This window comes from Sapajus apella, unplaced genomic scaffold, assembly GCF_009761245.1.
Source record: "Sapajus apella isolate SASKATOON/1434 unplaced genomic scaffold, GSC_monkey_1.0 scaffold64, whole genome shotgun sequence".
NCBI lineage: Eukaryota > Metazoa > Chordata > Mammalia > Primates > Cebidae > Sapajus > Sapajus apella.
Window position 1 is genome coordinate 2,659,364 of NW_022437004.1, and position 12,631 is coordinate 2,671,994.

The 12,631-nt window shown below is 41.7% G+C and overlaps 1 protein-coding gene across 3 annotated transcripts in view; it reads left to right on the forward strand.

Annotated features, from left to right (window-relative positions):
* Window positions 1–1,913: 1,913 nt before the first annotated feature.
* LRRC8B (leucine rich repeat containing 8 VRAC subunit B) overlaps window positions 1,914–12,631 on the forward strand; it is a 71,774-nt gene continuing 61,056 nt past the window's right edge. For all 3 annotated transcript variants that reach the window (XM_032247821.1, XM_032247820.1, XM_032247822.1), the window contains exon 1: window positions 1,914–2,079. The gene's annotated coding sequence lies outside the window, so the exon portion shown is untranslated. The remainder of the gene's footprint in view (window positions 2,080–12,631) is intronic.

The window sequence follows — 12,631 nt, forward strand, 5'->3', positions numbered from 1 at the left end:
GCACTAATCAAAGCCTCACAAGAATGTAACCACTTGCCTCATTGCTTACTCTCCCACTTCCTTTTTTTCTTTTCTTTTCTGCTTCCCCTCCTGCTAGCTCTTTTCCCTTTAAATATTGAAGTCCTCAAAAATGCTCTTTGTAAAAGGCACAAACCACAGATGTTCCCGTATTTGTGCTTTTTCTTGGGAAATGTTCTCAACCTTTGCAAAATAAACCTCTAAAACAGTTGAGACTTGCCTGTCATTTTTTGGTTTACAGTGCTTAAAATCCATGATGGAATTTTTAATCAATATTTTAGGCTTGGGTGAATCTGACTGTGGAAGTAGTAACAGAGTCTTTTAGAATTTTCTTCTATCAAAATTAATTATTCAGAAAGTCCCTGAGAGAATTTCCGATACTCCTCTAAGGATCAAACCCTAATTTAAATTAGACTGACTGGTAGATCTGTGCATGTTCTGTGTCTCACACATATAAACTCAATAAAAATATATAGAATGACCAAGTGAAGAAATGTTCTTTCAGCTTTTCCTTCAAGACTCAGAAAGAAGATATCTGCAATCCCAGAACGGACTGAGTGAACAAGTAAAGAACAGATCAGTGACACAAAGACAGCCTTCTTTTTCCTTTTCAGGGTGACTCAAATTGTAGTCCTAATCTGAACAGTCTGAAACACAACTCCGTCTCATATAACTTGATAGTGCATTTGCTATACTCCCATTTACACAAACTGCTCAGATGCTCCAAATGCTGAGTCGGTTCGTATTCATTCTGTTCCTTTGGGAGATGCCAGTACAAAGTTGTTTTTTCTTTCTTTTTTTAATGGAGATGTAATCGCCATAGCAACTAAAAGATATAAATCATGCCTAATTGAATCATTGTGCTGGACATAATGGCCAGGGCAGAGACTGAGTTAAAACTGGGGCAAGGGTGAGAGTGGGGAAATGGATGAGAATAAAAATATTTATGTCCCTAGAATGTCTGGGTTTGGATTAATTCTGTTTCGTAAGGAATACTGTTGGCCTTCAAATGCAGGGCCACTTGGGAGAGAAGCAGGTGGGGCAGCAGATGAGGTGTCTCGGCAGTTGATTCGCAGTGAAAGGCAGGTTACAAGCATAGGGACAGCCCCTCTGCCATGTAGTCCCCTCCCTATCCTGAGAATAAGGACATTTGAGAGAAGCCAATGGTATTGGAGGCCCAGAATCCAACTTAAGCCGCTTAGTTGGTACAACTGTAAACCCTCCCTCACAGGGGCTGGGCCCTGCAAGCTTTCTAAGCAGGGTAAAGAAAGGTAAGGGGACTTCCATGTCAAAGAGGTAGGCTCCCGCGAGCTGCACCCGACCTTTTCCTCAGGGCCCAACACGCGTAATATAAATGCCAAGTTACTCAGGGGCGCACACGTGAGAAGGCGGGGGCCCGACACACGCCGTGTACTGCCGAAGTCACGAGGGTGGCGCGCTTGGGGGACACTCCGAAGCCCCTCTCCCTCCCGCCTCTGGAAAGCAGCCCCCTCTCTTTCCAACTCCTCCGCGAGGCGTGTGGCTGTGCGCTGCTTCCTGCGGACCCCAGGCTGGGCGAGGGGGCCGCGGCGGCCACATGGCCCGCTCGGGCAGATGGCAGCTGCGCTTTGTTTCCAGCAGCGAGAGGTGAGTCACCGGCTCGCATAGCCCCAGGGCTGAGCAAACGCTCCGGCCCAGGCAGCTGAAACATTCACAGCGGGAGCAGCTACCGAAGCGGCTGCAGCCTCTTCCTCCTCTTCCTCCTCCTCCTCCTCCTCAGCCGCCGCTGCTGCCGCCACCGCCTTGGTTGCCGCCTCCGCGCCCCGCCTCCGCCCAGTCCCCTCCTCCTCCACCCGCGAACTTAGTCAGCGGTTCGCGCCGCCGCGCGCCCATTGGCCGGCGGAACGCGCCGCGTCACAATGGAGCCGGTCGGAGGCGGCGAGCCGGGCAGCGCCGGGGCTTCCCGCTGAGCCCGCAGCCGCCGGCCGTAGGGAAAGTGCGGGCGCGGGGCCGCTTGCGCGCCCGGAGCGGCCCGGGAGCACGCCGCAGGGAGCGCCGGCCACCGGGGCTGGAGTCGCGCAGGTAGGTCGGAGCGTGACACCCCGGTTCCAGGAGAGGGAGTCGCGCCGACAGAGGTGGTGGAGGGGTACGGGGGCGCCGCAGGTAGGGCTGGCGAGCAGGTGCGGTTACCTGTCCATGCCTCACCTGTGTGGTAGCTGCGGGCAGGCTGCGCGGCTGGAGAGACGAGTGGCGGCTTCGCTCTGCTCCCTGCCTCCGGGAGAGAGGGAGCCCTACGCGGAGAGGACCTCTCCTGTGTGCTGGGGTCTTCTGGGGCAGGAGGAGTGGGCGGTCGCGCCGAGGCGGTCTCGTCTCTCTCCCCGGCAGTCTCCGCGCTGCACCTGAGCGTGAGTCCTCCGGGCCGGGCGGGAAAGGAGTTCCGCTTTCCCAGGCCGGCGTCTCGCTCCAGGTGAGCGCAATTCCCCTGAGGGTGCCCCCATTTGGTCGCTCTCTTTTGCCCCCTGCCCTGGCGCTGTTTGTTGGGAAATAGTTTATGCCCCTGGATACTCGTTGTTTGCCTGTAATTTGGTGTTGGGTGTTGATTTGTTTGAGAGAGAAGGGGCAAGCGATCCTAATTTAAAAAGAAGACTCGAGAGTTTTCCCTGAGCTTAGTTGAGCAGGTGCTGAGAGGTCAGAAGGGAGGAGGCTCAGTGTTGGCTCATTTATCTGTGTCCTTAACTGACTTCCTAAAGTCCATAGATTGCCTTTAGTCAGATGACATTTACGGAAAACTTTTTTCTTTGTGGTCAAAAAGACTGCTCTCTAAAAGAACAAAACCGACACGTGAACTTCCTTGAATAAATTCACCTCGCCTAAAGGCTTAAAACAAACAAAACCCCCCACTGGTAAAATATCAGTATGAACATTTTAAATTGTAAATATGTAGCCAAATTAAGAGAGGCAGTTTGTTCAGAGTATATTAAGAAGATATTAAATGGTATGATCCTTTTTTAAGAGACTTAACGTACCTTTATCAGATGGTTCTGTCCCTTAAACCTAAGTGTAGGAGTAAGCATGGAAAAGAAGTCAAACTGCAGTATAATTTTTTGAACAATTCCAGTACCCTCTATGTGTACGGGTTACTACTCCTGAGAAGCCCAAATGCTCTTTGTTGTGTGTGTGTGTGTGTGTGTGTGTGTGTGTGTGTGTGTGTGTTTGAAACAGTCTCGCTGTATCGCCCAGGCTGGAGTGCAGTGGTGTGATCTTGGCTCACTACAACCTCCACCTCCTGGGTTGAAGTGAGTCTCCTGCTTCAGCCTCCCAAGTAGCTGGGACTACAGGTGCCCGCCGCCACGCAGCTCATTTTTATATTTTTAGTAGAGGCGGGGTTTCACCATGTTGGCCAGGCTGGTCTGGAACTCTTGACGTCAAATTATCCACCCGTCTCGGCCTCCCAAATTGCTGGGATTACAGGCATGAAGCCAAATGCTCTTTGACTTGTGGGTGCTGGGGTGACTCTTTTTCTCCTGGCTTTCCTTGTCAGCAGCTCTACTCAGAGAATATAAAATGACAGCCAACCCCCCAGGTAATTGGGCATGTGTAATTTTAGAATATAAGCCCTAACATGCCTGATATTTCTGTAAGCTAAAAAGAGGTCTTTTCGTTCTGGTAGGGAATGACGGTGACGTTGTCATTGAGTGCACCCTTGGGTCATGGCATTTTCCTTATGCCTAGTATCCCCAAAAATCTTTTTAAATTTGCATGTCGGAATTAAGTTTACTGTTCTTTGAAACATCTTCTCTTTTTCTTTAATTGGTAAGGTGTTCCAACATGTTCAGCATATTCAACATATTATGAATCTTTCCACATTTTCAATGATTTCATTTGACTAGTTGAGATTTGCTTTTTTAAACCTCTTCTCTACCACTGTCACCATTCCCCATTGCTATTTTAATTTTCAGAATCCTCAGAGAGAAAAACCAACAGTAATTAAAATGAAAAGGGGCTTAATAAAACTTAAAGGATACTAAGCCCTTCAAGTTTTTTAGACTAATCTATCTGATTATTTTCCTGCAGTGGCCTGAAATTTGTCATTTTTTGTTGTTTTTTGAAGTTGAAGGGGGAAAATATTTTAAAATTTAGGACATCCTTGCTTTAGCCAAGGTTTTTCTTATAAACAAGTGTTTTTGTTTTAGTTTTCAAATTCTTCTAATAGTATCTATTTTATGTTTTCTGGATTTTTTACTATTCAGTCTATTTAATCCAACCCCTGATTTTCATTTGGCGTCTCTAAAGTTGAATTATCTAATTTTACTCTTATTTCTCCTTCTCGCATCATTCTACCATACACTGATATTATTAGAAACGAAGGCATTCTGCTTATGTCATGTTACTACACACTTGGTGGAATGATTTTGCATCCTTTTGCATGGAGCAGTTTCCCATTGCTCTCTGACTCCCAGAGCACTGGGTACATCAGTAAACAGTGTTGACCTCTGACCATTCAAGAGAATTTAGGAGACCCAATTATGGCGTAGAATTTATTCAAACATTTGTAAAATGCCTTCTAATTTGTGTCATGTCTGTTTTCATATTGCTGCCTTTTATTGCTGTTGCTTACTTTCATTTTATTCCCCATCTGTATTTTCTAAACTTCTTACATGCCTTTATTATTAATTTCTCTGGTGTTTAAAACAATCCCTTTGGCAGACATAATAACCTATTTTTCTGATCATTAAGATTGATCTTAAATAAAATTAGGCCTAGCTCCAATCAGTAATCTCTCTCCTAAGTTCTTATCACTGTGGTTCATTTAGAAATTGAACAAAGGGTAACAATAAACTCCCTGTTCTATGACTGCCTTTCCTTTAGGATTCTACTCAATTGCAACACAATTTACATTTACTCTTTCAACGCTGCTGTGAACCTGAGTAAAAGAAATGAATAAAAATGAGTTGTCAGGGTTTCAACCTTGACCTTTCCTTTTTGCCTTTTTGACCTTTTTTTTTTGCTGTTTTTGATATGGGTCATATGATTCTGCTTCTTTCTTTCTAGACTATCTATATTTAAACTTCATCTCTTGCTTTTTTAAATTTCACAGTCCCTTTAAATTATTTCTTCATGACTGTCATCCTGTGGCCATTTCCAGGCTCCATTCTGCAATGCCTATTCTTCAACTAACAAGCACAGCATCTTTCACAGAAGCTGCCAGCTGCACAGCTTCTGTTTCTTTTGTGTATTCAGCTCCATGTAGGTGACTGAGATATTCCTCTGCTCATGTCTGATGGAGACCACATTCTTTATTGTTGAGTAGCAGATTTTTTTTATTCTTTCTTAGGTAGCAGATTTAAGAGCGTATTCAAACCTTCCTTACTTTCTTCTGTCAAATTCCTTTTCAGCATTTTGAAACACTTTTTTTTCCCCAAAATATCTTGCAAATTATAAGGAAGAGTTTTTCAAGGTTTTACCTAAGAGAACAAACTTTGCAGACTGACAGGCCTGATTCTGAACTCTTTGCCATGACTTTGGATGAGTTGTGGATTAGTTAAAATTAGTTGCCAGTTACAGAGACTGCAAATAACAATGGCTTGGTCAAAATGATGTTTGTTTCTCTTTCACATTAAAAAAAAACTTGCAGAGTGGCAATGTATGGCTGGTATGGTGGTTCTACAGTCTTCTGAGAACTAGGCCGATTCTACCTTTTGGATCATCTATCATGTATAAGATGAGACCCTCAGCTTCATGATCCCAAGATAGAGCTTCAGCCATCACTGTCAAGATCCAGGTAGCAGAAAGAAGGAAAGAAGAAAAACAGAAGGAGGAGAAAGGCAAGAGCCCATAGTCTCTGAAGGAAAATTCCTGGATGCCGTCATATAATTCTTCTTATATGTCATTGCCTAGAACTTAGTGACATGACCTCAGGTAGCTGGACTAGAGACTGGGAAATACTATCCTTATTCCAGATAGTCTAATTCCTAGCTAAATTGAAGAAAGAGGGAGGCTCAAATCCTTAGAAAAAAGTGGGGAATTTTGGAGATATCCAAACACCAAAGCTATCCTAAACCTCTTTTTTCTTGACTAATACTGTCTTTCTCACAGTATTCTTAGAATTAAAATAAATATGCTACATTAAAGCATCTAATATAGTATCTGGAGTAAAACAAGCTTTCAGTAAATGCTGTTTATATTCCTCTTTATTTCTTTTCCTTGAATTGTCTAGCTTCCCTGCTACAACATCACTGACCCCCAAATCCTATTAATATTTTAAACACCTGGGCACTTGCCCCACTTGGTGTTACCCGACTGCTGTGTTGTGCCTTGTCATGGGAGGGAGATGGGGTTTTTGAGTGTCAGGGAGCAAGACATTATTACTCAATGTTAGCATTTATTCTTAGCTTAAAACCATAGCCAGTGAAATCAACTAGATCTGGACACAAATCCTCCCTCAGTATGCAACCGTAGTCTCTCTCATTCTCAGTGTAAACGATAGTAACTGGCTATGGGGATTGAATGAAAAAAAGTACATAATATAAAATATCAAAATACAGAATGGTTAATGATACAGAATGGTTAAGCCTTAACCTTCCTCAGCCTTAAATTATTTTTTGGCTGATCCACTCTCAGAAGCTAAACATTTCCCACTATTTAAAATATGTAACAATATTTTTTTCAGTAGCTATTAAGCATCTAGTTTGTGCCAGGCACTGTGCTATATTTGGAAATAATGCCTCTCTAATCCCTGTAACAGCCCTGGAGGATGGCAGAGAACACTCTACTTCCATGCATCTTCCACGTATTGTGGTATCTTCCATGTATTGTGGTATGGCGTGACCGAGCTTTGGGGATGGAGCCATCAGCTATTGCACTGCAGATTGTTCTGGCTCTACAAATTTAAGATAAATTCTGTTCATCTAAAGATTTAAATTCATTTCTCTTAGCAAAACAGTTTATCCCTGGCCCTATTTCAATGCCAAAATAAGCAGTCCTCAACTAAGCAATGACTTGTCTTTCAGAAGTATTTGTGGATCATATGGGGAAGTTTAAATTTTTCCCTGAAGATTTGATAATTTGAGTCTATGAAACAAAGTGATAATACACAGCTTCACAGAAAAAAAAAAGGCTTATAAATTTTATTATGTGCATATGTATGCACAGAAGTCATATAAAATATTTTAAAAACTTAAAGAAATGGCCAGATGGTTAATGTTTTTATCCCATCTTGAGGTAACAGAAAGAACGGGGGCTGAGAGCATGGCCCAAACAGGTAGGTCATGGTGGTAAATCAGATTATGGTGGCAAGACAGGTTATGGGAAGGAGAGAAGAGGCCTGGCTAGCAAAGGTGGTCTTGTTATTTAGATGAACCTCTCTGATAGCAGCCCTCAGATAGAATAGATGGTAAATGTTTCTTTCAGACCTTTGAAGCTCTCAGACTCTCAGTTAATCTCTCCTAGATCCAGACAGAGAAGGTGGAGCCTCAGAGAAAGCCTGGCTGCATCAATGCAGATACTCTACGGATACAAATCTCCCCCGCAAAAGACAGCGTTACAGGCCTACTTCTGTTTGCAGGCCCTCTGAGCAGCCATCTCAAAATATGTCAAAGAAGTATATTTTAGGGTCCAATATTTTGGTTTCCTTCCATCATAATGCAGTTTCTCGGAGACACAGCGTTGTGCATGGTAGTCAGGTTCACAGGCAATCTCAAGAGTTTATGCTGGCCAGTGGTGCCCTGAGGTGCCAGAGTCTTCCCCGCCCCCCAAATCTCCTTGTGACATGGACTTCCTGCTTTGAATTTGCCTGGGTATTTGCAGTTCCTTCCTCAGTGGCACAGCAAGCTCCTTCCTACCTCAGAGCCTTCTCAGTTGCTGTTCTTTCTGCCTGGAATGCTCTTTCCTTATGAATTTCACAACTACTTTCTGCTCACGAGTCAGCTCAAATGTGACTTCAAAAATACCTTCCCCAGCCACCTTAGGGAAAGTACCCATACCCCCTACCCATGTTCCCATCATAGTCTTTTAAACCTTGGTTTATTGTTTGCTTGCTTGTTTATGCTGTCTTCCCCTCACCCCCACCAGAATATAGTTTCTGTGAAAGCAAGAACTTGGTCTCCCTTGTTTAACTGCTCTTAAGCCTGGTGTGTAGTAAACATGCTAAAACTGCTGCATATGATAGTGGACAAATAGTATCGCCTTGTTGATATGGTTTGACTGTGTCCCTACCCAAATCTCATCCTGAAGAGTAGTTTGTATAATCCCTACATGTCATGGGAGGGACCAGGTAGAGATGATTGAATCATGAGGGCCGTTTCCCCCATCCTGTTTTGTGATAGTGAGCTAGTTCTCACAAGATCTGATAGATGCATTCCATCATGATTGTAAGTTTCCTGAGGCCTCCCCAGCCAAGCAGAACTCTTAAGTCAGTTAAACCTCTTTTCTTTATAAATTACCCAGTCTCAGATATGTCTTTATTAGCAGTGTGAGAATGGACTAATACACCAATTAAGCATAAAATGAGGATAATAATGTCCAGGTCACCTACCTCACAGAACAAATGAGAGCCTGGAATTAGTGGAGTAAAGATACTTTCCTCAGAATTTGCTGTTCACCTTTAGATTCTGTGTTTTTTGTCAGCAGCAATACTATTTACCCAGTTATGTATCCCAAGAAACTTGGAATTCATTCTGGGCTTCTTGCTTTATTCTCTTATAGGATTGGTAACCAATTTGTCTAGAGTCTGTATCCTTCAGGTCCTTCTATCACGGACCTGTGATAACTAGAGGATAGCTGTAGAGGGGCTATGGCATCCCATCATGGCCTGGTTTAATAACCCTTTAATGGCTCCCTTTGCTCCAGGATTAAGTCCAAACACCATGGTGTGCCATGTGAGAAAATCTTCCTTTGTCTGGCTTCTGTGGCTCTTCAGCTTCATCTCTTGCTACTCTGTCATCTCTTTGTCCCCAGTGCATTCACCATGGACACAGTGTGCAGTCCCACCCCCATACACCAGCTGTCTTAAACTATTTGCAGTACAGGGAGGAAGGTTCTAGGTAGCCAGATGGCTTCATTCCATAGCTTTGTTCCTTTTCTTTATTGGGATCCTCTTGACAAGCACATGACCATCTTAAAAGGCTCAGTTAAAGCATACCTCTTCTGAAAGACCCTTCCTGACACCATCTCTCTGCCTCTCATCCTTACAGCTCCTCACTCTTGCGTGCCACTTCTGAGCTATACCTGTCATCAAACCTAGGCTAGAGAACAGGTTGGCCGCGTCCTGGGTGCTCCTTCATGATAAAGAATGTATTTTGTTCATTTCCTTGGATTCCTGGGTCAGACGTCATACATGGCATACTGTGGACATGCAGCAGGTATCCAGGAGAGAATTAGGGAATAAAACTTAGCATAATTATTACCTAGTCTAGGGCTTCATTTCAATAATGTGCTTTTGACTGGTATTTGGCTAAAATCTTAAAGAATATCCCCTTGAGGGTTGGAAGTAACAGGGTACATTATACATGCTGTTAATAGATATCAGTTGAATAGCTAAAGTACTTTGTCTGTGAGCTAGTGTTTATTGAATATTTACTGTGTTCAGAGTTCCAGATTTAGCAACTTGTAGGGGATGACTTTTGTACTTTAATGAAATAATCCTGACTTTGGCTTTGTATTAGAAGTCAAAATTTTAGGTGGTTAACACAGGCTCTTGGCTTACAGGTAGTGTATAACAGTATCTCTGAATGTTTTTGAGTATTCTCTAAAAGGATTTTGAAAAGTAATTTGTTCTCATACATTTTTAAAGTTAATGTCTGAAATTTTTCATCATCATTTTGAACAGTTGCAGATGGTTACATTTCTAATAGTATAACTATTGGATTTTAAAAATCACTCTTTTAAATGTACCCAATGGAAGTTAAATTAAATACCAAAGTAATTTGATATCTGTCATCATCCATTTAAGAAACATATAAATAAGCTCTTCTGTAAAAGTCAGGAATTTTGCATGGATCTTCTTTTCTCATGGAGCTCATTTTATTCCTTGTCTAGAAAACTTAATCCCAATGTAACACTGTTATATTTGGAAGTTTTTTGTTACCATGTCTTACTTTTATGACACACATACACACAAACACACACACACTCAGTATATTTGTTTTTTAAAAAAGTACTTGTGTGCCAATAAGGCTCTAAATGTTGAATAACATTTCTTTTGAATTGTTATGATTTTTCACTAGTACACAATTGACCAGAACAGCACATATAATCAAAGCAATTGTTTCTTTTTAAATGGAAGTCCTTAAGAAATCTTGCCATATAAATCTATGGAAATGAAGTCAGTATAATTCCATTCTATCTTCTAAACTCCTGAGTTATATGCCAAAAGATACCTAGTGATTGATCACAAAAATTATTTTTCAATGTTGTATTCTTGACAGTTTGATTAGGTCTTCTTCCAGTGTTGATCTAAGCAAAGAAATAGAAATTTTCCTCTGACTCCCAAAAAAGATTTTTCTCAGGCATGAAAGTCTTTCACTTTGTCAGTATCTGTAATCCTATGGGTATTTCCAATATGGCCTTCTGCTTGGGGCCCTGGAGATTTTTATACCCCAAGGCAATGCACCATAAGCAGATTCCTGAGAAATAAGATGTTTGCCTTTCTTTTATACTTTAGTAAAAGGGAAATAGAATATGGCTGGAAAGAGCCAGCAGGGCAGTATATATTTTGAAGGAGGTCCTCTTAGGCAGGGTTAATTGATCTAGAAGTAGATTCCACCAGATTGTCTCTCACTCCAAATTAGACTCCCAAACCCCATACCCCAGCTTGAGGATCACTGGTTTGGATGCTAAAGAAAATTTTTCAATCAAATTAGCTATCAACTCTTAGGTCCCTAGTAGTCCAATTTAAAGATTCCCACTTGGCATACACAGGGATATCCAGTAGGGAAAGAGCATGATTGGAACACATCACTCTTTTGGAGCCAGGCATGGTGGCTGGAGCCTGTAATCACACCGACTCAGGAGACTAGGTGGAATATGCAGTGAGCTATGTACTGCACTCCAGCCAAGGTGACAGAGCAAGACCTTCTTCTGTAAAAAAACAGCAACTGAAAAGAACATATCACCCTTATAAATATACTTAATAGAAACTAATTTGAACCAAAGTGATTTAATTACCATCATTCATTTTAAGAATGCATGAACAAACTCACCTAGAATAGTAAGAAATTATACACAATTGTTTTATATCCATTATTAGACTAGATACACAAAGAACATTGGTTAAAGATAACCAGACATTTGACTGGCAGTCATCTGGGTGAGTCAGTGACTGGTTTCTAAACAAGTGTTAATCCCATGGGAAAAAAAAATGCTTAAGCATTTTATCAAGAAAGCTAATTTCTTCGAAGAGTTTGTGAATTCCAGCATGCCAAAAGGTTTGGTCCTAGGCTAGATTTGAGACATGTTTTTTTCTCTACAGGTAAATGCAATTGAGAGGGAGAGGAGTGGACAGCAGTTTGGAGTTGGGCCTGGCCATTACCTTGTTGAGTTGGGAGTCTTTCCTGGGTCCTCTGGCTTTCTAGATGTTCTGGTCCTGTGTAAGAGGGTACTGTATAGCTGTCCCCTGCTCTATTGCCTTCACATAGCAAAACAACTTGTATAGCAAATCTCTGCAGAAACACCCCCAACACATCACTTACTATAATAAACATTTGTCCACCACTGCTAACATATTGTGTTTATATTCACATTTATTCTCCTAATGACCTGCAGTAGGAGGGGGCAAGCATTATCTCCATGATACAAATGTGGAAACTAAGTAAACTACACAGTTACCAGCTGATCTGGCACTTGAATCCTGACAAAGCAGCTTTTTCTATAATATATTGCCTGGCTCCTTTTCCAGGTATATTATTTTAGAAAAATCTCTAAGGATTGGGAAGCTTGTCTTAAAGTGATATTATGAAGACTGAGTTAGATAAGTTCATAAAGTGCTTAGTAGAGTGCATGGCTCCTAGCAGGCCCTAGAGTTTAAAAATAATAATAATGTATTTGAGTCTTTGTTCTGACATGCTTAATTTTACAGATTTTTTAAAAATTAATTCAATAGATTTTTCTGAGTATTTAATATGTGCCAGGCACTGTAACAGACACAGGAAATAAATCCAACAGAGAAAACAAAAAAAATCCTTTTTGCAGGAAGCATACGTGCTAGAGGAGGGAAAATAGGCAAATGCAAGGTATAATGTCATGCAATAAAGTGCTATGAAGAACAGCAAAATATGATGAAGGACTAGAGAGTGGTTCTTGGTGGGGATTAGGTAGCATGGTCAGGGATAGCATTTCTGCAGTGGGGAGTTTTGATACTGAGTATCGTGCTCACCTGTTTATTTGCTCAAAGTATCGAAGCTTTGGAGTTTATTTGGGTAAGTTGATTCAAGTCATGGTATTGTAGAGTCATGTGGAAGAGATCTCAGAGGGTACTTTTAATTTTTAACTTTTTTATATTATACATATTCTTGGGGATCTTCCCCAGAAGACACACATACTCATATGCGTACAATTTCAATATGCCTTGAAATCATCCTTAGAATCCTCAAGCTCATACTCCTGTTCTATTTCAGTCATTTCTTTTTATGGGTAAGAT